Here is a 27159-nt window from a genome sequence, read left to right as displayed (position 1 = left end):
TCCCAGCAATGAAAGCCTGTCCACCCAATGGGGTGTGACCCCAGCTCCCATGGCTGCTTGCCAACACAGACCTGGAGAGCTCATGCTGTCCTAGGGGAGGGAGTTGTCATGTGGTGATGGGGCACACTCTTGGGGGGGGGCAATGCAACAGTGCACTAGAAATTTATTTCACCTAAATCTGTATCCTGTTCTCCTTCTTCATGCCCCCTCCCTATAACATCACCTGAGAGAGAAGATCCCAGCCATCCACAACCTGTGCTCGAAGAACCAGAGATGCCTGCTGTGCCCAATGCACCCACAGACCATCTGGATCCTGCCCCACATAGGCCAATGACCCAAGCCTTCCACCTGTACAGGTTGCGAGGCTCTCCTGCAAAGGAGGGAATTCTAGGTCCAGGAATTGGCAAGTGCGGGGTGGGGGTGGGGCTGGGGAGAGGGGACCCACACAGAGACAGAAGGAAAAGGGTTAGAATCCTCCAACAACCAAGTAGGATGTGCTGCAAAGAGCCCAAAAACTGGTCATATCCATTTTTTCATGCCCTTATGGGCATGAAGCAGGAAGAAAGCTGTGGTGGTCCTGGAAGCAGCTGGCCAGAACCAGGCAGGGCAGGGCACAAAGAATGGAAGCTCCCTCCCTCCCTGAAACACCGCCCCTTTGTTCCTGCAGCTGTGTGAGTTAGGTGGGCGGGCACCACCCCCACCACGCCGGATACCCCAAGAGGGTGGCATGCACCATTTAATCCTCCATGAGGGCATACGCCATCACTATCTTCCCTCCCAGCAAGAGAGGAAAAGCTTTGCCATGGTTGGCACAACACCCAGCATTGCTGCCCACACTATGATGCAGATGGTCCTCAGTACCAGGGAGGAGGAGGCAAGACACAGAGCCCAGCAAAGGAACCACTTGCTGTAGGTACTGGGGCATTTGGGATCTGCGGGTGCAGCAGCTGCCTGTAGTGTGGCTGCAAGGCTCTTCACGGTCTCCAGGAGATCTGAGGGGCTGATTGTGTGCTCCAGGGCAGCTGCCCAGAGACATGCAGCAGCCCTCTCCTCTGCTTCCCACCTCCTGCAGGAAGATTGGACAGGGGAAAGGAGGTAGGTGCTGCAAAGGTACAACAGGACCTGGAGGACTATGTGGGTGAGTGGAACAATGAGTACTTTCAAAGCAGCTTTAGGAAACTTCTCAGGAGACTTCCTGGCAAGCCAGGAGACTTCTCAGGAGACTTCCTGGCAAGCCAGATGAAGCCCGTGCTCCACCGGCAGGACACTGTGATGTGCTGCATGGTGCCAGTGTGCAAGCAAGCAGCTCGCCATAACAATTTTCAAGCTGGCCTCCAACATGAACTACCTGTCCTGGAGCAACCTGTTTGCAATTAGAAGATCCACTGTCTGCGAGATAGTCAAGGAAGTGGTGGACCTCCAGATGGAAATGTTCCTGGAGAATGTGATATACATGGATGACCCACAGGGATGATGTTGGGGTTCCAGGAGATGCATTTCCCAGGCATCCTTGGCTGTATAAATGGCACACATGTGGAGATTTTAGCACCCCTTATGCCACGATGTGTACTTCAGCTGAAAGCACTATTACAACATGACCTTCTAAGGTGTGGTGGACTCGACGGGCCAGTTCATGGACAGCTACACTGGGGTGTCAGGTAGAAGCCATGACACGACCATTTTCTGGACCTCCCTGCTCACCTCAAAGTTGCACTCCAGTAACTGAATGAACATTCCACCCATGCAGGTGGGTGGGTGACAGGTGAAACCTTGATATTCGGGCACCAGGGATACAGCCTGCATGAGTGGATGGTCACCCCCAACACGCACCCAGAGATGCCTGGGAGAGGAATTTCAACTTCAGGCATAGTAGCATGAGGATTGTGATGGAGCAGACACTTGGGAGGCTGAAGGCCTGGGGGAGCACTCTCTATACCTTGCTGGATGTGGAGGAGGATCTTCTGCCAAAGGTGATCATGACCTGCTGTGGCCTACACAACCTTTACAAATACAGGGGAAATGTCTTGATGGAGGAGCAAGTGGACTCGCCCACACATCCAGAGGGCAGAGGGTTGTCCGGTGGAGATGGGGATGCTGTGCAGCAGCAGGGAGGTGTGGGCAGTGAGAGCTGCCTTGGTAAAACATACCTGGGGGCATCTCCCTCTGACCCACCATCAAGGCATGGAGTTGGAAGGCTGCACCACCACCACCACCACCACCTCACCTGCAGCAGCATCAGGATCAGCAATTGCAAACACCTGTCCATGCCTTGGTAATGAAAGGGCTACCAGTATATTCAGTGTTGTAGCTGCAAATTTCTGGACCCAAACCTCTCAATTTATTTCTCAGGTTGAGTCAGTGGCCAGGAGTGCTTTCTATCAGCTTTGGCTGATTCGTCAGTTATGTCCATTTCTGGAGATAAACAACCTTAAAACAGTGGTACATATGCTGGTAACATCCAGCTTGACTACTGCAATGCGCTCTATGTTGGGCTGCCTTTGTATGTCGTTCAGAAACTGCAGTTAGTACAGAATTCAGCAACCAGGTGGGTCTCCAGGGCTGCCTGAAGAGATCATATTACATCCAGTTTGAAAGAACTACACTGGCTGCCAATAAGCTCCCAGGAAAAATACAAAATGCTGGTCATTACCTATAAAGCCCTTAATGGCTTGGGTCCAAGGTATTTAAAAGAACACCTTCTTCTTCATCAACCTATCCACTGGCCCTATCCACCCCCAGCACAGTATCTCCAGTGAATGTTGGTGTGTATCTTATGTTTCTTTTTAGACTGTGAGCCCTTTGGGGACAGGGAGCCATCTTATTTATTTGTAATTTCTCTGTGTAAACCACCCTGAGCCATTTTTGGAAGGGTGGTATAGAAATTGAATGAATGAATGAATGAATGAATGAATGAATGAATGAATGATAACCCCACTGCCTCTCAAAGATCATCTGGGGAGGTCCAGTTGAGGTTGCCACCAGCTCGACTGGTGGCGACTCGAAACCAGACCTTTTCTAGAGTTGCGCTGGAACTCGCTTCCTAATGAAATTAGTTTCCCCTTCTCTGAATGTTTTAAAGAAGGAAATAAAAACATACCTGTTTAGTCAGGCTTTTAGTTTATAGGTTTAAAGCTTTGGTTTTAGAGTTGTTATTGTATTTTAAGTTGTTTTAATTATGTTAATGTTTTAATGGTTTTTATATTGTGAACTGCCCAGGGACTTTTTCTAAAGTCTAAATTCAATAACTAACTAACTAAATTCAGAAGTGCAGGAACTCTCCATGATAGTTACCGGTACCATAGACATGCCCATCCCTGACAAGCCATCCCCCATAGCCATGCCCCCCCCCCGCCACATCCTCAATACAAAACAATGTCAGACAAATGACCTCTTTAAATATTTTTCATTTTTTAAGATAAAAAACTTTTTGTATTTTGAAATAACTTAAAAACATTATTGTGTTCTACAATAACTTGTTTAGCCAATTGTTTTACTGTTTTGTCTGCAAACATGCAGGCTGTAAGAAAACCATTTGAGGGGAAAAACCTGCCCAAAGTTAAAGAACTAGATTAGCACCACCAGTGCTAATACATGACATTTATTATATAAAGTTTAGTGGACACCCGTAATGACTTGTTTATGAGTTGTGTGGAGCACCCAAAATGGATGTATTTCCTCTTTCTGGCCAACAGCTACTCTGGTCCTGGTGTCATCATCATCAGGGCTTATAATAAATTTAAAACTAACAGGGGGGACACTAATTACAAGGGCAGTTACACTAGAGAATGCATCCATCAATCCCCTCCAAATTTATTTGCCTCCCTCAGACGTACAGAATCCAGTGGGATGGGCTCCCTTCCCAAACAGCAGCAGCAGTTTGAACAGTAAAGGCATGCTAGTTCCAGATCAGGGATAAGAACATAGGAAGTAGTCTCCCATTGAAATGCAAATGGTCTACCAACCTCAATGGGAGGGATGGCGGGGGTGGGGGCACCACAGAACCCTTTCCACAGTTCAAACACCTCTGGATCACAGAAACCCGTGGGGCAAATGGGGCATTTTAATTTCATTTTTAAGTGGGGAGAGGGAAACCACCACAGAGCTCTTTCCACACAGTTCAAACACCAGCAAATTAATCAAGCAAAGTTTTTCCTGGCATGGAAAAGTATTCCTGGGATTCCACTATCTCAGAATGCAGGAAGTCACACATGCTCAAATGCTGTATACACACACACACACACACACACACACACACACACACACACCTCTGACCCTGATCCACCAGTCAGCTATCTGAAGGAGGAGGAGTGGGGAAGGTGAATCCAGCATCTCTCTACCAGCTGATTAGCAGCTGCCTAGCTTTTATTGTGTTTATACAACCACTGCCAGGTTGTGATGTTTAGGTATCTACCTCATGGTTTTCTAGTAACTCTAATATGCCAGAATCTGGAGTTTATTCAGGACTCAAGCTCACTCCTCACAAGGAAGATCTCTTCTGGCAGCAATGAAACACTCTGGAGGGTCTTACTCTAAAGATGGGTTGCTGTTCAAGTTGTTCAGTAAAAACACACTTTTACTTTGAATACTTCTTTGGCATTTTCTGAGTCCCATTCAGCTAGGAATATACCATTAGATGCTGCCTGTTTCAGTAGGGTAAGCCCCCTGCTGGATTGGGGTATCTGTCAATAGTAGGGCCAAACTAGATGTGACTTTAATCATGTCAGTGCTCAGGGGCATAGCTATAATTGAGAGAAAGGGTTCAAACAACACGGGCCCCCATCTCCTGAGGGCCCTCCAGGTCCATCTCTCCCCATTTTCTTCATTATCTCCCTCAATCTGAGGGGCCACCAGAGAGAGGGATGAACATGGGCCCCCTCTCCCCTAGCTACACCCCTGTAAACTGTGCTTGCTTTCTTCCCTCGCTACCTAAATAGCACTCATAGGAGGGGGAATGATCTGGATCAGGACCACAGTGGGTGTAGGGGTAAGACTTTACACTAGCCCCCTTTTCATTGTCCCAGTCTGAATCCCCCATGCATGTTCTTTACAGAGCAGGAAAAACAGGCATTCCAAGATCAATGACTTGAATAAGGATGGATCCAGTTTTGTGTTTTGAAAACAAAAATGGTCTTGGCATACACAGTTGTGTGCATCTTTCTCTCAAAGATAGAAAGATAGATAGATTGATAGATAGATAGATAGCCTGGAAGTAGGGGAATGGCAAGAGGCATCTCTTTTTCAAAATTGCCCCACAGTTGCTTCTCCCCACCCCAAGGGAAAAGATACAGGTACCCATCCAGAGAGGGATTAACTCTTTAATGGTACCAGGGGTGTAGCAAGGTTGGAGTGGGCCTGGAGATGAGATTTTAAAATGGGCCCCTCACTGCTGATTAACAAAGGAGACTTTCAACCATGCAATGCGATCCTCTGTATCTTTTCTAATAAATCCTAACAAATTCAGTACAGTTTGCTTCCAGGTAAGTGTGTAGAGAATTGCAGCCTCAGGCAGCAAATCTAACCACATTTAGCTGGAAGTACATTTCAATGAAACCTAAAGGACTGTAATTTTTTGTCACGAAACAAGTCACTTATAGGACTTTTTAATGGTTTTTTAATTTTAAAAAAATATTAAAAACCAACAATTTGTCCAACCACTTCAATCTAAATACACGTATTCCTCCCACATCTCTCTGCTCAAAACCAAAGCTCTATGCCCAGTCATTCCCAGTGATCTAAAGGCTGGGGCTGAAATGGGGTTAGTTTTTTATGAAGGCAAAGGGCAGATTCTTCCATATCGGGTGGAACTACTTTTTTTAAAAAATAGGGTTTTTTTTAATTAAAAAAATATTTTAAACCAGCAAATTCCTCAGTCTCTGAATTAAATATTCAGAGGCATTTCAATCTGCCCTACATCCCCCCACCTTATATTAAAGCTCTATGGCAAGCAATCCCTAAAAGGTGTGTGTGGGGGGGATAACCACAAAAAGGAAATCACATCCTACCTCCATTACTAAACCTAAGGAGTCAAAAGCTGGGCAGAGTTGCGATGGGCAAGGGCAGCCAGTGCTGGCCACCCTCCCTCCCTCCCTCCCTCCCTTGCTGCCTGCCTGCCAGCGCTCGAGTTCAGGCTTCAGGGAGGCCTGCACGGAGGCCTCTCTGGAAGCCCTGCCCACCCGCCAAACAGCTGAGAGGCAGAGACTGAAGGAGCTGCAGAAGCTTGCAGGCTGCTTCACTCCCCTGGCCAGAGCAGGAGGGCTAGCAGGAGAGGGGGCCATGAGGCAAGGCAAGGTAAGGGGGACTGGCTAAGGGGCCTTGGGGGCCCCTCCAGGCCCCATGGGCCTAGAGACATTTGTCTCCCCATTGCCCAGTGGAACTTACATCCCTGAATGGTACTGAGAGTTGCACATAGAAAACATGGGGGAAATCCCAAGATTTTAGTGTAGCTGTTGGGAAACAGTAGCGTTGTACAGGGGTGTTCTCTGTGCACTCTGGACTGGATCCAGTGCCAAGAGAAGCACCAGAATGGTGCTCCTGAGCACTCCAGCCCAACGACACCTGTGAGTATATTACGGTCAAATAAAATGAAAGCAGTCTTTATTAAACCAGTGCATTTCTTTCAAAATGCAAGTGCAAAGTGACATAGCTCAGAGTACAATTAGGAAAGGGTTAAACTTCACCAGCCTGAGGGAGCCGGCTGGCAAAGCCAGAGCAAGCTGAGCACGATCGGCATGCCCCCTTTGGAATCGTGGCCAATGGCAGCTGCCCAGACGCACTGACCCCTGCCCTCAGTCTGGCAACACGAGTGGCACATGGCTGCCAGGGATACAGCCTCGGTGGCCAACAGCAGGAAGGGGCCACCCTGTCCTGAAACCAGAGGCTGCCAAACCTAGGTTGGATGAATGTCAGTGAAGCAATTCATGGTTTCAAATTGAAACCACAGTTTCGTCAACCTCTGGTTTCACGTTACTTGTGAACATGGCTATAGTCAGTAATAATTGGTTCATTTTTTCTCATTGGGAGCGAAGAAATATATGGTTTCCTGAATGAGCAATATACCTGCAGTGTTGGTTCTGAGCTCAGTGGCTGACATCCAGACTGATGAAATACCAATAGAAGGGTGATATCCATTCCACAAAGGGAAAGTGGTGACATTTGGCAATCCCCTTTCCTCCTACAGCCGCCTGTGCCTCCAAAAGTATTCCTTCTCCTTGTGCTATGGAGACATTTCTTCTGCCAGGATGTCATTAGGCTGGATGTCAGTCAGCATTCTGTCAGGGGGATGTGTGGCAGAAAAACAGACAGTTTGCTATTTGAAACCGAGGCAGATAATTATTAGCTGGGATTAGCTAAAAATGAGGTATCCTTTGGGTGACAGTTGTGAATCTGACACAGGATTAGCAGTTGTGTGCCCATTTTAAAAAAATGGGTTAGCTTGCTCCCAGTGTAGTCTGCTTGTATAATTTGTAATTGATCAGATAGTACATGGGCAAAATGAGTGTCTAGTGTTCCCTCATCCAAAGGAAACTGAGACCTCTAATACTACCCTTCTTACTTCTCACCAGGGAGTTATTTGCACATGGCTTCATGCTTCAGGGTAAATGTTGAGCGAAGCAACTTCGAATCACACTCATGGCATTGAGGGAAGCAGCCCCTCCCATCTGCTCTTGGGTTTTGTTTTGATGCAAGTTCACATGGCATGCCTCCATGTTTTCCTTCTAGCCAATATGGGGTGGGGGGAGAGCTTTCTAAAGAGTTATATCTGCATTTCTAAAGAGAGTGTGCTCTCATCATGCTAATGATTCTATGTCACTCCCTCTCCCTATTTGCTCCAGCGCTTTCAGAAAAAGTAGCTTAAAACTAGCATTTTAGAAACCCAAGAAGACACTGAGATAAGCTAGAATCCACAAGGCAAAGCCTGACTTGTGTGTGTAGTGGGTCCAAAGATTTTGAAGGGACTTCGGGGTAAGTTTGACTGGTGTGTGAATGCACACACTCTCTTCCAAAGGAGATTCGAGGTAACAGCCCTGTCTGTAAAGCCTCCAGGGACTTCTTATTTATTCAGGGGAGTGAGATGTGCTGAATAAAACAAATATAGTTTGAGAACACATATTATGGGTAAATTGGCTGGTTAACATATAATTAAATTACCAAAATATATATCAGCCTACATTTCTGAGATGGGAGGAGAATGGTGTACACTTCAGTCGTTATTTATTTTATTTATTTATTATTTATTTTTGCATTTTTATACCGCCTTTTGTTAAAAAGATAGCCCCAAGGCGGGCTATCCATCTCCTTCCACTACTCTTGTTCTCTGCTTTGTTATTCCCTCTTCCTTGGGAACCTGAAGTTCTCTGCTGTCAGATGCGGGGAGAGCTCGGATCTTTAGAGGATTCTTAGCATCATAATCAAACAAAAATTCCTAGGGTTTTTCAGGGAACACGATCTTACATCTAAAGGTATAAAGCATATTTAAATTTGTACTGCAGCTAGGCCTAAGAGTCTAACAAGGCCATAGAGCTTTTAGGCACAGAATAATATTCATAGCTTGATTGTAAGATATGCAATTGTGTTTACTGACCCTTATAACTTTGAATCAATATCTTTACTTTCAAATGTAGGTATTAAATGTATGTTTAATCTCACATTAAAATAACTCTGTAATCCTCTTGAGCTGAAGCACATTCTGCTGCTTATATGACAGGCACTTCCTTTAAATCCAGATGGCTGTTGAGACCTACTACCAGTTTGTATGAGCTGTATTGCAAAATGAATGGTGATTTTGTTCTTGCCAATACCTAAAGTAATTTTTGAAAAATGAGACTATTGAGTCAAATGAGGACAAACTGAAAGGTGCCCTTCTCCTAGCAGAACGCCTCTTCCACTCAGAGAAGGTCTGTTTCCTACTTAATGCAAGAACACTCTGTGAGAAAAACAGCCCCAAATCCAGAGAGGTTCCTCTCTTTATGCAAGCACTTTTCGACCCTTTTTTGTGGCTAGGCGGCCATTTGACATAACTCCTGTCTTCCTTATTCACCAAGTTCATATGCCACAGCTATCTGCCTTATTCACCATGTGTCTTGTACATACATAATGCTGTATGTACGTACACCCTAATACATAATGGTGCTCACAGTGAGAAGTCTTTCACTAGGGCTTGCACAAGAGTACACAAAACAGCGTTAAGTCACTTACTTCATTTGCTCGCTGGGTTTTGAATCCAAGCCTTCAACATTTTACAAAAAAGGCTCTAGTAACTGTTGAAAATGTTTATTTCTTGATCAGATACCATTCAAGTTCATTCTTATAAAAGTATTTAGTTAATACTTGAAATAAATTATTGGCGGTGGCACATGACGTCATTGGCTATTTTGTCTGTACTATGTCAATTGGAGGCTCTCCAGCAGAGGTTTAGTTAGGATAGCACTAAATGTGTTGCCAGGCAACCATCTCTGCCATCTCTGGTTCTAAAGCTCATAATCACAAAGGGTAGGGGGGAACTAAAAAAAGTTTTTTCCCCCTTAAACAAAGGGGAACTGGTGAGTGATTTTCAGATGCTGGGAAACAGAAATCTAGTAGAGATTTCTCTAGAAGTGTCTTCTGTTTCTGAACTCTCTTTTAGGATGTTTAGCATGGCTGTTACTAAGCCATCTCCTAATGTCGGGGACAATAACATCTGCAAGTGAATCCTGTCATGCTAAAGGCATCTAAGGTGAAACTATGAGGAAACACCATCCTTCAGGTCACCAAGAGCTACAGAGCGAATCAGTTGACTCTCCAATGAATTTCCCACCAGAAGATCCAGAAATGGATGAGGAAGATAATCAAGGCCAGGTGTTCTTGTGTGCTTGCACCTGGAAATGTTCTATTTAATATTTGGCATTTCTCAAGAGTTGTGCTGGATACACACTGTGTCTAGCAATCTAAAACAGTAAAAACAAGATGCCGGAAGCTGGATAAGATATTCGTGCCTATTCATTAAAAGCTTGGTCAAAAGACAACTGCTCGCTAGTGTTGGTTTGTGAGTGGGACATACAACATGAATGTCTTTTTTTGAGCCATGTAAACTATACTGTTGTCTATAAAGAGTGGCTTTGTTAAACATGGGGTTCCTTTGAAACTGAGAGAATATCTTAGCAAAGAGAAGCTGCTTCTGTGGAGGACCTGGTGTCTTACCAGGGAAAGAATTTACATTGAATCTTTGCTGAACAATCAATTAATATGAATCGGCATTTATCTGACCCTACTGTCACTGTTTGAAATGGATTTGGGACTTTTGTTGAGACAGCTTGGCAACTGATGTACTAAAAGCGAATACAGTTGCGGTATGAAACTAATCAGCAGCTTTAGTTATGGATGGAACCCAGAAGGGAAACATCTTACTTCTCCAAGGTGGGCATATTAACTGAATTAATTAATATCTATTCTGAATAGCATATGCACACTGACTATGAATGATGTATATGGTAGTTTACAAAACAGCATTCTGTATATAATTTATTTGTGCCTCTCAATATGTGAACACCAATTTTAAAAGTTAAAAATGTATATTGTGCTCTTGCTGATTAGCACACCACTGATATCTAAATCCAATCTATTATGAGACCTGTGAGATTATGCTTCAAATATTGCTAAAATTAGCAATCAGTGCTTTTGAGAGGAAACAAATATATTAAAATCTACAAGTGAAAACTACTGCTACAAATAAGATATAAATGTCTACAGAACAGAACAGAACAGAACTTTATTATGGTCATAGACCAATATACAGAGAAATAAACACAATGCATCATGTAAATAAAATAAAAAAAGAGAAGAGAGAAATGTATAAACTACTTATGAAATGCATTGCTAAAGATCAGATCGAGTTTTGCAGATTATAAAACAAAACCTGGCCACTATATTAGTAATGTCTACATTTATCACCAATAACCTGGAATCATAATCACCAATAACCTGGAATTTTCTTCACTAACTCCCCTATACAGGAACTATAAATTAAATCATATTATAAGATGTGTTTATTTTAATGTGATTTCTCTACCACATAGCATTTCCATCTTCTTTGCATTTACCTGGAAGTAAATCCACAGATTTTAGGGATTTTTCACGTGCTTCAAATTCTATCATCTGCTGCAATTTATACAAAATCTATTTTAATCTGATAAACAAAAAGCGAGCCTTTAAAAAGTTTTCACCAGAATAATTAAGACCAAACTGTACTAATTATCCTGATGAACACTTTCTGAAAGCTAGATTTTAAAAATCAGATTTGTTACAGAGCTAATATTTGGACAGTTTTTTGTGAATATTGATATTGAATATGAAGTCAGTGGAATAGAAAAGTGTCATCTATACTTGATTCTGAACTCAGTAACAATTATGTTAAAATAAGGGAAATGCACAGATCATTTTCATGGCTATGGAGAGGATTATACAAATATCTGCTAATCATCCCAACTGTAAATCAGGAGTATATCCACAAAGTACAAAATCTATATGCAAAAGAATGAAAGCAGCCATTTCCAGATATAAGAACTGACATATCGGAATTGGGAGATCAGGATTAAGAGCAGTGAAGACCAACATCAAAATGCTAGCAAGAAGTTATGTTTGTTCATAGAAGTACGGTAATATTTCAGATGTAAAATGTTGCTTTGTTATTGCTTGAATATTGTCATATTCTGAGTTTTGCTTTCAAATGAACAACTTTTAGCTATCTCAAAAGAAGAAACCAACATTAGTTGTAGTCTTTGTTATACTGTAAACGAATATATGACTAGTTTTTTCTTCCCTTGTGGAACAGTTCTTCTTGTGGATTACAGTTGTTCAGGCTGAAAAGTCTGTCCATATAGTGATGCGGGGGGGGGGGGGGCACAGTCTAACATAGAGTTAGGCATACTGAAGACAAGCTTTAACAGTTTCAATCACACTTGTGCATGTCACTGCAGACTAGATTGTGATCAGAGTGTTTCAAAGTAACTGTAAATAAAAATCTGTGAACATGTTAAATCTGTTTTCACGCTCAGGATAGAACAAAATGGTGCTTGCATAAATGAGACGCTGTGCTGTGATCTTTAATCATGGAACATTGTGCTATCCTGCTTTATTTTGGAAGAGAATTATCACTCTCTCTTTATATGTAGGATTTGTGAAAGAAGTTTATTTTGGTGCAAAATATTGGTTGCTAATTTAAAGCAATTTTCTCCATGAAGCTACATGATGATTAAACATTTATCAAATTATAATCAAAATAACATTAGAAGAAGGAACAAAGATCCTTAGAGAGAAAAAATCTAGTTGTGTCATTTTTCTGGACCCATACCTGAAATCAAGTTCTGTTGATTTCAATAGAATTTAATTCCAAATAAGCATGAGTAATATTGACACTGTTATAGTTTTGTTCTACGGATGTTGCTCCATTCTATTTTATGACTTTGAAGGAAATTGCTGGCTGACATCCAGATTATGGAAGTGCTGCCACTGCTAATGAGGCACCTTTTAACGTGGTGATTCTCTTTATTTAGCAGGGGGAGAGTAACTGGCCCTATCCACCCCCCGCACAGTACTTCCAGTGACTGTTGCTCGTGTCTATCTTATGTTTCTTTTAGATTGTGAGCCCTTTGGGGACAGGGATCCATCTTATTTATTTATTATTTCTCTGTGTAAACCGCCCTGAGCCATTTTTGGAAGGGCGATATATAAATCAAATTAATAAATAATAATAATAATAATAATAATAATGCACTGTGTTACAGGGAGGGGCAATTTCCATTGATCCCCTCTTCCCTCTAAAGATCCACTATTCCTCCTGAAAATGTGTTCCTGAGGGCAGCACAATGTTCAGGGACATATTTTCACAATAGTTCGCAATAGGCTTTAAAAGGAACAGGAGATCAATGAAAATCACCCCTCCACTGTAGCACCAGTGCAGTTTTACTGCACTAGCACTTCGTTGTGGACTTCATAGTTGTATAGCTTCATAGTCTTTATAACTTCATAGCCTAGTATTTGCTGTTTGTAGTCATACGGCATATGCCTTTTATGCCTCCCCTGTCTTCATAACGTGTTTTTAAAACTCTCACAGCCTTTATGCAATGTTAGAGTTGTACTATTTGCAGGGTTGCTATTATGCATGCCTCTTGTAAATCACCTTATACTTTGTACTGGTTTATGACCATAATAAAAATTGATTGATTTACTAATGTTGTGTATACCAACCCCTGCTAACTCAAAGAGTCTGGTCAAAGATGCACTTTTCAAAGTGGTGATTCTTTTATATTTAGCAGGGGGAGAGCAACTGGTCCTATTCAAACCAGCATCCCTCCAGCGACTATTGCTGATGTTTAACTTGTGTCCTCTGGGGACAGGGAGCCATCTTTTTCTTTTCGATGTAAACCATTTTGAGAACTTTTTTTTGGTTGAAAACCAGTTTATAAATGATAGTGGTTGACATAGCATGCAATGCTCCTTCTGCCTGGAATGTTTGTGCAGTTTCGCAAGATCACAAAATTGGACAAATTGAGTTATTACCAATGGCCCTCTGTAGCGGAATTCTGTTTATACAATTCTGCAGTCCTGTGCAAGAGCACTCCTGAGCAACAGCACAAATGCTCAATAGCAAGGGAAATGAAGCATTGTGTGGTTTGTCAGCCAGCAATAATAGTAATGTTTCACATGTACAATGGGGAGGGGTGATTTTTGCCAATTCTCGCTTCTTTCTGCAGCCCTCTATTCCTCCTGAAAATATTATTTATTTATTTAATTTTTACATTTTATATCCCACTCTTCCTCCAAGAAGCCCAGAGCGGTGTACTACATACTTGAGTTTCTCCTCACAACAACCCTGTGAAGTAGGTTAGGCTGAGAGAGAAGTGACTGGCCCAGAGTCACCCAGCAAGTACCATGGCTGAATGGGGATTTGAACTCTGGTCTCCCTGGTCCTAGTCCAGCAAGACCCTGCAACTCTCAAGGTCGTATTTTGGGAGGAACAGAGGGTTGCAAAGGGAAGAGGGGAATCAGTGAAAATTTCCCCCATTGCATGCACAAAATGTTATTCAGTGTGCACAGTGTTAGTCTGGATGTCAGCCAGTGATTTCAGAAGGGCTTCATGTTATGTAATATAGGAGTGTGCATGAGTCATTCTGCGATTTGATTTGGCATTCGATTGTTCAGCCCTGAACAATGGAAGGAATAAGATGGATCTACCTGTGCGTTAGCATGAAACGCTGCTGCAGGGAACAAAGCAGAGACTGATAATAGTTTTGTATTATTGTTATTATTAATAATTACTACTACTACTACTATGAATGTTTATGGTATATACTGCTCTTCAACAAAGAAGTTTACAAAGCAGTTTACATTAAAACAGAAATTAAAATAAGATGATGCCCTGTCCTGGAAGGGTTCATGATCAATCAAAATCTCTATCTCTCTCTCTCTCTCTCTCTCTCTCTCTCACACACACACACACACACACACAGAGCTAGACACCATAAACAGCCACTAGAAAAACACTGTGCTGGAGTTCGATAGAGACAGTTAGCCTCCCCCTGCTCAATATAAGAGAGTCACTATTTTAAAAGGCACCTCTGCTCAGATAACGGGATTTCTTATGAAGACAATAGTGAGCTGTTAGTATTATACCAAGTATTATAGCCTTATCTATTACTACAGTAAAGCTGTCTTGGACATTACTTTCTCCTCATTTATTTTGTATCCATCCAGGGTTTCCCCCAGCCAACAGCTTCTAAGCTTCCTTCTCTGCAGAGCAATATCAATGAAGAAGAAAAAAAGAGTTCTGGTAAGAACTAATCTGCCTATTTTCCTTTCACTATCCCTACAACTAGACTAAATTTGGTCTATACACTAGTGTCTAAATAAATCACCTTTGTGTAGAATTTTTTTCAAGGGGAAAAACATTCACACAGGTTGGTTATCTGTTAGCAATATTTGTTACATATAATATTGACACTTTTGATTGACAGAAGAAAGTAGAAAGAAGCAGTCTGTTCTATTGGAAAAATATAGTAAATGTTTTGATGAACATTTACTTTCCAGCTGAAATGTTAAACTATTTTTCTGCTACGCAATTCTTCTGTGATCTTTGAATCATGACACAGTTGTAGGTATTTGGTTTTTATGGTTTACATTCTCAAAATCCCAATCTCCCATCTTTGTCATCTCCTTGTGCTGGGTGTGAGAGTTAAGAAGTGGGGAAAAACATGTTCTGGATGGTGTTACACTCCCTTGGAAAGAGCAGGTACGTAGTCTGGGAGTACTTCTGGACCCCAACCTCTCCCTGGTTTTGTAGGTTGAGGCAGTGGCCAGGAGGGCTTTCTATCAGCTTTGGCTGATATGCCAGCTACGTCCATTTCTGGAGATAAATGACCTTAAAACAGTGGTGCATATGCTGGTAATATCCAGACCTGACGACTGCAATGTGCTCTATGATGGGCTGCATTTGTAAATAGTCTGGAAACTGCAGCTGGTACAGAATGAAGCAGCCAGGCTGGTCTCCAGGGTTACCCAAAGATATATTACACTCATTTTAAAAGAACTACAATGGCTGCAAAGTATTGAGGTGAAACACAAAGTACTGTTATTACCTATAAAGCCCTGAATGGCTTGCATCCAAGGTATTTAAGAGGACGCCTTCTTTTTCATGAACTGTGGTTGCCACCGGGCCTTTTCCAGGGTTGCCCCAGGATTTTGGAACACATTTCATAATGGAATTAGAGCCTCCCCTTCTCAAGATGTTTTTAAGGACCTGAAAACATACCTGTTTAGCCAGGCTTTTAGATTATACTCTTAGTTTTATGTTTTAGGTTTTATATCTGTATTCTAAATTGTTTTAATTGTGTTAATGTTTTGTTTTATTTTATTTTATTTTATTTTATTTTATTTTAGATTTTGAACTGCCCAGGGACTTACATACGTATAGATAGATAGATAGATAGATAGATAGATAGATAGATAGATAGATAGATTCTCCTCTTCTCTCTCTGCCTGCCTGCTTTTAATGAGAATATTGAAATGGCATGGCCTTGACTTCATGGCCAAAAAGAACATTCTTCAAACTTTCTCTTGCACATAGAATGTCTCTTTGTAAGATGATACTTCTCATCTGCAATCTTTATTAGTACCTGTATTCATTTATTTTACTTATTTATTTTTAAATCTGTTGCCATTTTTAGTCAATTGATCGTTCACATTCTTCAGCAACCTGAGAAGTCTTGTGAAAATCTTGATTATGCAAGCTTATAAATGCACATCTGCATCTTTTTTAATCATTACATCCTGAGCACTGGTGCATGTTGCTCAAGTCAACTGACAGTTTAGTTCTCAGGAGAGCAAAATAAACAAGAAACTGAAGATATAGCTGCATACCTGGAAGACAACAGAAACTAAGAACCCTGAAACAGAAACTATTTTTAAAAGCTTGTGTAGAGTTTCAAAGTAACTCACTATCTGTTTAACGTTTTGTTGTATAAATGTAGGCTTATCATTCCCACAGCAAATTAAGAGAATGAGTAAACACGTCTTAAACGCACAAAGTCCCCCCCACCCCCAAGATAAGCTAATGCAATACGCCCTCTGAATTTTAAAACTTAGGGCTATGGTGTACCTAGTGTTCCATGATTAGAAGGCACCTTTCCTTGATTTCCTCACTGCCCAGCCACCAATTTAAAAAATAAGAACTCCCATAGTGATTTTCAAGACAGCTCTTAGTAACTATGGTTAAGCAGACAAACAAAGTACATGCTGCTCTCCTCTTATTTTTCTTGCTTGATGCTTTTTTGTTGCTTTGATATGATCTTCTAATGGTATTGTTACACATTGCTTTGAGTTCCTTTTTGAGAAAGAAAAAGGGGCATACATCTTTATGCTATTTATTTATTTATGAATGAATGCCCTTTCTTAGCTGCCAGTGGCATTATCATTAATCTCATGGCACAACCACTCATCTTGAAACATAATGCCAGTCTGTCATTTATTAAGCTCAAAGGTCACTCCTGTTTTAAGGTGGGCCCATGCTCATGGGAACAATTAAATTATTTGAATGGTATGGTGTTGAAGCATGATTTGGGACTCCCATCCCATCCTTCTGCCTTTGGTCTTGTGAGCTTCCTCTGTCAATCTCACACAAGCCCAACTTATGCATTACTACTGTGGTGTGGTTGCCACATTTAACACTACAGAAAAAGGAACTACATGGGTCAACAAACGACACCGCTTCTTGCTGCACCACTGTTACCTTTCCTTGGAGCAGGGGTAGGTAACCTTGGCTCTCTAGCTGTTGTTGAAATGCAGCTCCCATCATGCCCAGGCAAAATTTATTTGGCTGGGGGTGATGGGAGTTGTAGTTCAACAACAGCTAAGGGGAGAGGTAACATTGTTCAAGGGAGAGGTAACACCCAAGAACCACATCATTTGCCTGACACAGATGGTTCTTCTAAACATGCATATGGCACGGAAGTGGCTCCCATACTGCAACAACACATGCACTGGGAGATCCATGCTCACAAATATTCCATATCACAACTAGCTTGGGTCTACTTTTGTGGCTGTAGTGAGATTTGAACTAGGGACTTCCCTACAGCTCATGGCGTTAGCCAATAACTTAACTAAGTCACATTCCGACTCTTAAGAACATAAGAACAGCCCTGCTGGATCAGGCCCAAGGCCCATCTAGTCCAACATCCTGTTTCACACAACAGCCCACCAAATGCCACTGGACCCCTACAGGCAGGAGCTGAGAACATGCCTCGTCTCCTGCTGTTACTCCCCTGCAACTGGTATTCAGAGGCATCCTGCCTCTGAGGCTGGAGGTGGCCTATAGCTCTCAGACTAAGAGCCATTGATAGACCTCTCCTTCATAAACTTATCCAAACCCCTTCAAGGTTGTTGGCTGTCACCACATCTTGTGGCAGAGAATTCCACAAGCTGATTATGTGTTGTGTGAAAGAAGTAGTTCCGTTTGTTGGTCCTAAATTTCCTGGCAATCCATTTCATGGGATGACCCCTGGTTCTAGTATTATGTGTGTGAGAGAAATTTCTCTCTATCAACTTTTTCCACACCATGCATGATTTTATAGACCTCTATCATGTCTCCCTGCAGTCGTCTTTTTTCTAAACTAAATAGCCCCAGGTGTTGTAGTCTTGCCTCATAAGGAAGGTGCTCTAGGCCCCTGATCATCTTGGTTGCCCTCTACTGCACCTTTTTATTGATTTGATTGATTGATTGATTGATTTGATTTGTATACCGCCCTTCTAAAATGACTCAGGGCGGTTTACAATTAAAACAAACCACTAAAACAGTAAAGAGCTAAAACAAAATTTAAAAACAATATAATAATTAACAATTTAAAAACATTTTAAAACAACAATTAAACAATTACAATGATTAAAATCCCAAAATTGGGTTCTTAATTTTAAAATAAACCAGATATTAAAAACCCCAAAATTTAGGAAGTTGAGAACGCTTGGGTGAAAAGATGGGTTTTCAGGTGTTTTTTGAAAATTGTCAGAGATGGGGAGGATCGTATCTCAGCAGGGAGCGCATTCCACAATCTTGGGGCAGTGACCAAGAAGGCCCGTCTCTGTGTAGCCACCAAACGAGTTGGCACTAACTGGAGACGGACCTCCTCAGATGACCTCAATTGGTGGTGGGGTTCATAATGAAGAAGACGCTCTCTAGATACCCCGGGCTTAAGCCGTTTAGGGCTTTGTAAGTTATAACTAGCTCTTTGTATTTTGTCCAGGAACCTATTGGCAGCCAGTGTAACTCTATCAGTAAAGGAGTAACATGGTATCTCCGAGATGACCCAGAGACCAACCTGCTTGCCATGTTCTGAACCAACTGATTTTTCCAGACTATGTACAAAGGCAGCCCCACGTAGAGCACATTACAAAAGTCAAGTCTGGAGGTCACCAACAGATGTACCACTGTTTTGAGGTCATTGATCTCGAGAAATGAGCACAGCTGAATCAGCCGAAGCTGATAGAAAGCACCCCTAGCCACCGCCTCAACCTGAGAAACCAGGGAGAGATGTGAATCCAGAAGTAATCCCAGACTGCAAACCTGTTCCTTTTGGGGAAGTGTGACCCCATCTAGAACAGGCAGATCAAAATCATCTCTAGAGTTCTAACCCCGCACAATAAGTATCTCCATCTTATCTGGATTCAGCTTCAGTTTGTTCTCCCTCATCCAGCCCATTACTGCTTCCAGGCAGGCATTTAGGGAGGATATGCCAGCTCCTGAAGAAGTTGACATGGAGAAGTACATCTGCGTGCCATCAGCGTACTGGTAACACCCAGCTCCAAATCCCCTGATGATCTCTCCCAGCGGTTTCATGTAGATGTTAAAAAGCATTGGAGAAAGTATGGAGCCTTGAGGAACACCATATTTAAGCTCAGATTTTGAAGAGCAACAGTCTCCAATCGACAATCTATCCAAGAGGTAGGAGCGGAACCACTGTAAAACAGTGCCTCCCAACCCCCTCAGACATTCCAGAAGGATACTATGGTCGATAGTATCGAAAGCTGCTGAGAGATCCAAAAGGACCAACAGAATCACACTTCCTCTGTCAATTGCCAATTGGAGATCATCCATCAGGACAACCAAAGCAGTCTCCACCCATAGCCTGCCCAAAAACCAGTTTGAAATGGGTCTAGAAAATCCGTTTCCTCCAAGACCGCCTGGAGCTGAGAGGCCACCATGCTCTCAATTACCTTGCCCAGCCATGGGAGGTTGGAAACAGGCCTATAACTGCTCAACTCTGAGGGATCTAATGCAGGCCTCTTTAAAAGAGGTCTAATGATTGCCTCCCTAAGACAAGCAGACATCTTGCCCTCCCTCAGAGAAGCATTTATGATTTCCACCAGGCTGTTTACAACAACCTCCCTGCTAGATCGAACAAGCCATGTTGGATGAGGGTCAAGAGAACAAGTCGTAGGCCTAACCCCTCCAAGCAGCTTGTCCACATCCTCAGGAGTCACAAACTGAAACCGATCCAGTCGAATCACATAAGAGGAGTCGTTGGGCACCTCCAGCTCAGATATCAAATCAATTGTGGAGTCTCCATCTAGGTTGGTCCAAATCCAAGAGGTTTTATCTGCGAAAAACTCTTTAAACACATCACAGTGGGTAACTGATGACTCCAAATTCTGGTTCAAGGGAGGGGGACAGATACTAATCCCTTCATAACCCTGAACAACTCCGCTAGACATGAATTCGCAGAGGCAATACAGGCAGAAAAGAACTGCCTCTTTGCCGCACGTATTGCCTGAGCATAGATCTTTAGATGTGCTCTATGTCGCAATCTGTCAGATTTGAGTTGTGCTCCAGTTGCCCACCTTGCCGTTTCAGCCCCCGTAGATCTTCTGTATACCAAGGGGCCAATTTTGAAGCGGGTCGGAGGGGACACTTGGGAGCAATCGTGTCTACTGCCCTGGTGAGCAAGTTGTTCCAATTCTCAACCAAGGCATCAACAGGATTACCAGCAAAGCCAACATTAAATCCCTCCAAGGCTTCTTGGAATCTTAGTGGATCCAATAACCTCTTCGGGCGGACCATTCTAACACGCCCTTCGCCCATGTGGAAGTGAGAAGTGGTTGTATGTCCAACCTTAACCAGATGGTGGTCCGTCCATGACAATGGGGAAATCACAGGAGTCCCCACACACGGAACACCACCCTGATCAGAGTAAAATACCAAATCAAGCATGTGACCTGCAATATGCGTCGGTCCAGAGACCACTTGGGATAGGCCCATAGTTGTCATGGCCGCTATGAACTCCCGAGCTACCCCGGACAGATTGGTCCCAAAATGAACATTAAAGTCCCCCAGCAGCAAGAGTCTGGGAGATTCCAATGTGAGTTCCACGACCAAGTCCGTGAGCTCAGTAAGGGATTCCGCTGGGCAGAGGGGCGATCGGTTCTCCAACAGAAGTCCCAATCTCTCCCTGGTCCCCAAAGTCAAGTACACACATTCAATATGGTCCGACACCCTGACAGGGACCCTGGTAAGGGAGATGTTATCCTTATAGACCACAGCCACCCAAACTCCCCGCCCACATCCCCTCACCTGCTCCTCTACAGAATATCCTGGAGGGAGAAGCTGGGACCAAACTGGACCACTAGCCTCCCCAACCAAGTCTCGGTAATACATACCAGGTCGGCCCCTTCATCCATGATCAAATCATGGATGAGTTCAGATTTATTTTGGACCAACCTGGCATTACAGAGGAGCAGGGAAAAGCTATGTGGGTTTTTGGCAGTGCTCCCTGAGGTCAAAGAGCTGGCAGGACAGTCGGAAGGGGAGGCAGCTATTAAATTTTTGATTACCATTCCCCTGGAATGGCCCTGCCAACGTTACTTCTTCTATTTCCCACCACAGGGATAGCTGCCCCATCGTCAACGAAGGCATCCCCTGTCCCCCCATCTCCAGACGAACCCAAACACATTACAGCAACTTCAACCCAAGTCTAAAACAGCTTAACACTAATTAACCAGAAGCCCCCTAGCCCTTGCCCTCCCCCGAAGTGGCTCCCCCAGAGGGGCGACCCTGCCGCCACAAGGAGCCTTCCTATAAAGCCCAAAACTGAGCAGGTGACCTGAGGAACAGCTGAGTCACTCAGGGGCTGGTTGTAATCCTGCCCATACCTTCCGCAGATGTTAACCTGAGGCTGCAGACCCACAGGGGAAGCAAAGGCAGGCAGGCAACAGCAGAAGGAACCCCAGCACCCACCTGGAGTTTTCCAGTTCTACAATGTCCTTCTTTAGATGTGGTGACCAGAATTGTACACAGTACTCCATGTGGCTGCAATATAGTTTCGTATAAGGGCATTATAATATTAGCAGTTTTATTTTCAATCCCCTTCCTAAAGATCCCAAGCATGGAATTGGTCTTTTTCACAGCTGCCACACATTGAATCGACACTTTCAATGAGCTGTCCACCATGGCTCCAAGATCCCTCTCCGGGGCAGTCACCAACAGCTCAGATCCCATATGCATCACTTTACACTTGCAAACATTGAACCACATTTGCCATTTTGTCGCCCATTCATCCAGTTTGGAGAGATCCTTTTGGAGCTCCTCACAGTCTTTTTTGGATTTCATTACCTGAAAGAGTTTGGTGTCATCTGCAAATCTGGCCACCTCTCTGCTTATCCCAACCTCTAGATTGTTTATGAATAAATTAAAAACCACCAGTCTCAGTACAGATCTCTGGGGGACCTCAATTCTTACTTCCCTCCATTGTGAAATCTCTCCAGTTATACCTACCCTCTGTTTCCTGTCCTTCTGCCAGTTACCAATCCACACATGTACTTTTCCCCTTATCCCATTACTGCTAAGTTTTCTCAGGATTCTTTGATGAGGAACTTTGTCGAATGCTTTTTGGAAGTCCAGGTATACTATGTCAACTGGATTTCCTTTATCCACACACTTGTTGACACTCTCAAAGAACTCCAAAAGGTTTGTGAGGCAAGCTTTACCTTTGCAGAAGCCATGCTGGTTCTTCCCTAGCAGGGCCTGTTCTTCTAGGAACTTTACAATTTTATCCTTGAGGATGCTTGATTTTCCTGGAACGGATGTTAAGCTAACCAGCCTGTAAATTTCCAGATTGTCCCTGGATCCCTTTATAAAAATCAGTGTTACATTTGCTACTTTCCAGTCTTCCAGTACAGAACCTGATTTTAGGGATAAGTTATATCTTTTTGCAAGGAGGTCGGCAATTTCACATTTGAGTTTTTTGAGGACTCTTGGATGGATGCCATCTGGCCCTGGCGATTTGCAGTTTTTCCAGACAGTTTAGATATTCTCTTGTCACTTCTAACTGACTCAGTTCTTTAGCATGGTTCAGGAACAGGTATATGCTCAGTATCATCTGCCATGAAGACAGACACAAAGAACTCATTTAGCTTCTCTGCAACCTCCATATCCTCCTTAACAACCCCTTTCACTCCCTCATTGTCTAACAGTCCAACTGCCCCCCCCCCACCCCGGGCTGGTTTCCTGCATCTAATGTATTTAAAGAAGTTTTTGCTATTCCCTTTGATGATTTTAGCTAAATGTTCCTCAAACTCTCTTTTCACCTCCCTTATTGCCACCTTGCATTTCTTTTGCCAGTGTTTGTGTTCCTTTCTGTTCTCCTCATTTGGACAGGCCTTCCAATTTTGGAAGGAAGTCTTCTTCTCCTTTATGGCTTCCTTGATGGTACCTGTTAACCATGCTGGCAGACTCCTAGACTTTGTGATACAATTCCTCCTTTTTGGTATACATTCCAACTGGGCTTCTAATACTGTGGTTTTGAGTAAACTCCATGCACTCTGCAGAAAAGTGTCTCTCCTGATTTTCCCTTTCAGCTTTCTTTTCACCATACTTCTCATTTTGGAAGCGTTTCCTCTTCTGAAATTCAAAATTCCTTGGTGATTCTCTCCCCACATGAATGCTGAATTTGATCATACTATGGTCACTGTTCCCCAAAGGGTCCATGACACTGACATCGCACACTAGGTCCTTGGTGCCACTCAGAATTAAGTCCAAGGTTGCCTTCTCTCTGGTTGGTTCCATAGCAAACTGTTCTAGGGCACAGTCATTCAGTTTATCTAGAAATTTGACTTCTTTGTCATTATCTGACTGTGAATTTACCCAGTCTATGTGTGGGTAATTTAAGTCATCCATTAGTACTGCCCTGCCTCTCCTTGACGCCTCTCTGAATTCTTCCTGCAACTCCTAGCCACTGTCAGCATTTTGATCCGGAGGGCGATAGCACATCCTCAGTAGCACATTTCCTTTCAGGCCTTGTATTGTTACCCACAGGATTTCTGTGGAGGACTCCAGTCCTCCTAGGTTTTCTAGCTTGTAAGATTCTATCCCTTCTTTAACATACAGTGCTATTCCACCTTCAAGGCACCCCTCCCTGTCCTTGCTATAGAATTTATATCCAGGGATAACAGTGTCCCACTGGTTCTTGCTGTTCCACCATGTTTCTGTTATGCCCACTATATCTATTTCTGTGTTAGCAACCAAGCACTCCACCTCGCCCACCTTGGCTCAGAGGCTTCTGGCACTGGCATATAAGCACCTATATGCTGAATCTCTTACCTGGTGTATTCTATCTTTCTTTTGTCTCTTTGATCTCTTTGACCAGCTAGCACAGACTTCTGACTGCACTTTATATGGTTCTGCTCTGTCCCCTTCTATTTTACCTGAATCTTTTACACCCTCGCACCTTAAGGGATGGCATTTGCTGAACTGGATACTGCCCAGCTCCTGTCAGCTATGCCCCAGGTGTCACTGTGAAAGTTATTCTGCAATCTTTTTGATTTTAAGCACTAGCAGTCTGGTTCTATCTTGGTTCAAGCGCAGTCCATCCCTTTTGTACAGGCTTTGCTTGCCCCCAAATGTATCCCAGTGCCTAACAAATCAAAACCCCTCCTTCTGGCACCAGTGTCTCATCCATGCATTGATACCCCTCAGCTCTGCCTGTCTCACTGAACCTGCATGTGAAACAGGTAGCATTTCTGAGAATGCTACCTTGGGGGTCCTGGACTTAAATATGCTACCTATAAGCCTAAATTTGGCTTCCAGGACCTCCCGACTACATTTCCCAGCATCGTTGGTGCCAATGTGCATGACAGCTGTCTCCTCCCCAGCACTGCCTAACAGCCCATCTAGATGCTGCATGATGTCTGCAACCTTTGCACCAGGCAGCCAAGTCATGGTGTGGTCAGCACATGGGTCACAAACCCATCACTCTATAACTCTGATTGAATTGCCCAACACAAGGAGGCCCCCACCCCCTGGAGGAATATTCCCTGTGTGAAAAGATATGGGCTCATCATCTATGGAAAGGATCCCTTCTACAGGAGCATTTCCCTCTTCCTCAGACTGATGTCCCCTTCCCCAAGACCTTCATTCTCCCTGACAGCAGAGGAGCTATCAGCCCTGGAGTGGGGTGCCTCTACATCTCTGATGGTATTGCCTGAATGCCTCTCTGAGCTTCTCCAGATCCACCACCTTGGTCTTGAGGGAACTAACTTGTTCCCTGAGAGCCAGGAACTCCTTGCACCGAGCACACACCCATGACTTCTGCCCATGGAGCAAATAGTCATACATGCAACATTCTGTGCAATACACTAGGAAGTGCCCCCTCCTCTGCTGGCTTTCTATCTGCATAACTGGTTTTGTTGGCTGTTTACAGTATTTAGACATAGTTTATTAGAAAGTTTGCCCTTAGCTGTATTGGTCAGCTATTTAACTTTTCAAACTTCCTTTATCAAGAATATAAAGGAAGGAGTAGTGCTTACCTTCTCTTCCCACTGGGCTCCTTGTGATCAAGGGGACTCATTGCAGGCTCCCCCACACACTTCCCCACTAAATTCCATGCAAAACTCCAATGCCCTGTTTGCTAAGTTCTATTCACTAAGCTCAAGGGGCTTCACCCTTGTATTCAAGACCCGCAGACAAACTGACTCTCCTCAGGAATGTGGCCCCTCCCACAAGCTGAGGCACTCCCCTGGAATGAATCCCCCAGGCTACTCTTCTGTCAAAGACACAAACACTTCCACCCAGCTAGAAATCAAACTCTAGAAAAATCACTAGCCCTAACAAACTTAGCTTCTCTTTCCTCTCTTGTTTCCTTGCTGATTTATTTATTTTATTTCCATACTGTGTTCCCTTGCTTGATATCTTCTTTAGGAGAGAAATACAAGCTTGTTGCTTCCTCTTTCAACTACTGCTCACTGAAAGTGTCGACTCAATGTGCGGCAGCTGTGAAAAAGGCAAATTCCATGCTAGGGATCATTAGAAAGGGGATTGAAAATAAAACGGCTAACATTATAATGCCCTTATACAAAACTATGGTGCAACCACACCTGGAGTACTGCATACAATTCTGGTCACCACATCTTAAAAAGGACATTGTTGAACTGGAGAAGGTACAGAAGAGGGCAACCAAGATGATCAGGGGCCTAGAGCACCTTTCTTATGAGGCAAGACTACAACACCTGGGGCTTTTTAGTTTAGAAAAAAGACGACTGCGGGAAGACATAATAGAGGTCTATACAATCATGCATGGCGTGGAGAAAATGGAGAGAGAGAGATTCTTTTCCCTCTCACACAACACTAGAACCAGGGGTCACTCCATGAAATTGATTGCCAGGGGGTCTAGGACCAACAAACGGAAGTACTTTTTCACACAACGCGTGATCCACTTGTGGAACTCTCTGCCACAGGATGTGGTGACAGCCAACAACCTGGATGGCTTTAAGAGGGGTTTGGATGACTTCATGGAGGAGAGGTCTATCAATGGCTACTAGTCAGAGGGCTGTGGGCCACCTCCATCCTCAAAGGCAGGATGCCTCTGAGTACCAGTTGCAGGGGAGTAATGGCAGGAGAGAGGGCATACCCTCAACTCCTGTCTGTGGCTTCCAGCGGCATCTGGTGGGCCACTGTGCGAAACAGGATGCTGGACTAGATGGGCCTTGGGCCTGATCCAGCAGGGCTGTTCTTATGTTCTTATGTTCTCTTGCTCCAAGATCAGCAGGCCTTTCACTCAAGTGAAACTGAATAAATTACTCTTTAAAACAATCACAGAAAACCAAATTACTTGAACGTACAATGTCACCTTAGCTTGATAATAACTGGCTTATATTTAAATAAATAGTGCTAGTGATTATGATAAATTTTATTGATAACTCGGGTATTTTTAAGGGAGCAAAGGGAATTGCTTACAAAGCTTGACAGGAAAAAGGAGGAAAGTGATGAGGGCAAAGTTCTACGTTCATGTGCAGGAAAAGTAAGAGAAGAAAATAAATCACTGCAAAAGAGTTGCAAGAATTATTCGCTTCATGAAAACCCAAAGGAAATAATGGGTGGTGGTGGTGGGGATATGAAAACAACAGAAAAAGCAACAAGGCTAAAAATGAAAGTATTAGTGGCTGACATGATGAGGAAAATTATTCAAAGCAGTCCCATTAAAGTTAAAAAGTAATGCCTAACTTGGTTCAATGAGACTACTTTCAGTAATTTTCCTCATCATGTCAGCTGGTGACTCTGCCCTGAGCTTGAGACTAGATACAAGACTGGGAAGAATGTCAGATTATCTTCAACATTTGATCCGAACACAAGTTGTCAGCCTTTTGCACCCC

General features: G+C 43.3%; 2 long non-coding RNA genes across 2 annotated transcripts in view; one reads left to right on the top strand and one right to left on the bottom strand.

Moving 5' to 3' along the window:
- Nucleotides 1-27159, bottom strand: part of LOC128344681 (uncharacterized) — a 47759-nt gene that overhangs the window by 4146 nt on the left and 16454 nt on the right. The gene's annotated exons all lie outside the window — the stretch shown is intronic.
- Nucleotides 1-27159, top strand: part of LOC128344680 (uncharacterized) — a 62056-nt gene that overhangs the window by 21301 nt on the left and 13596 nt on the right. The window contains exon 2 of the long non-coding RNA XR_008315985.1: nucleotides 14728-14803. This is a non-coding gene — a long non-coding RNA (uncharacterized LOC128344680). The remainder of the gene's footprint in view (nucleotides 1-14727; nucleotides 14804-27159) is intronic.

This window comes from Hemicordylus capensis, chromosome 2 (assembly GCF_027244095.1).
Source record: "Hemicordylus capensis ecotype Gifberg chromosome 2, rHemCap1.1.pri, whole genome shotgun sequence".
Classification (NCBI taxonomy): Eukaryota; Metazoa; Chordata; class Lepidosauria; order Squamata; family Cordylidae; genus Hemicordylus; species Hemicordylus capensis.
This window is presented reverse-complemented; position numbering and strand designations above follow the sequence as displayed.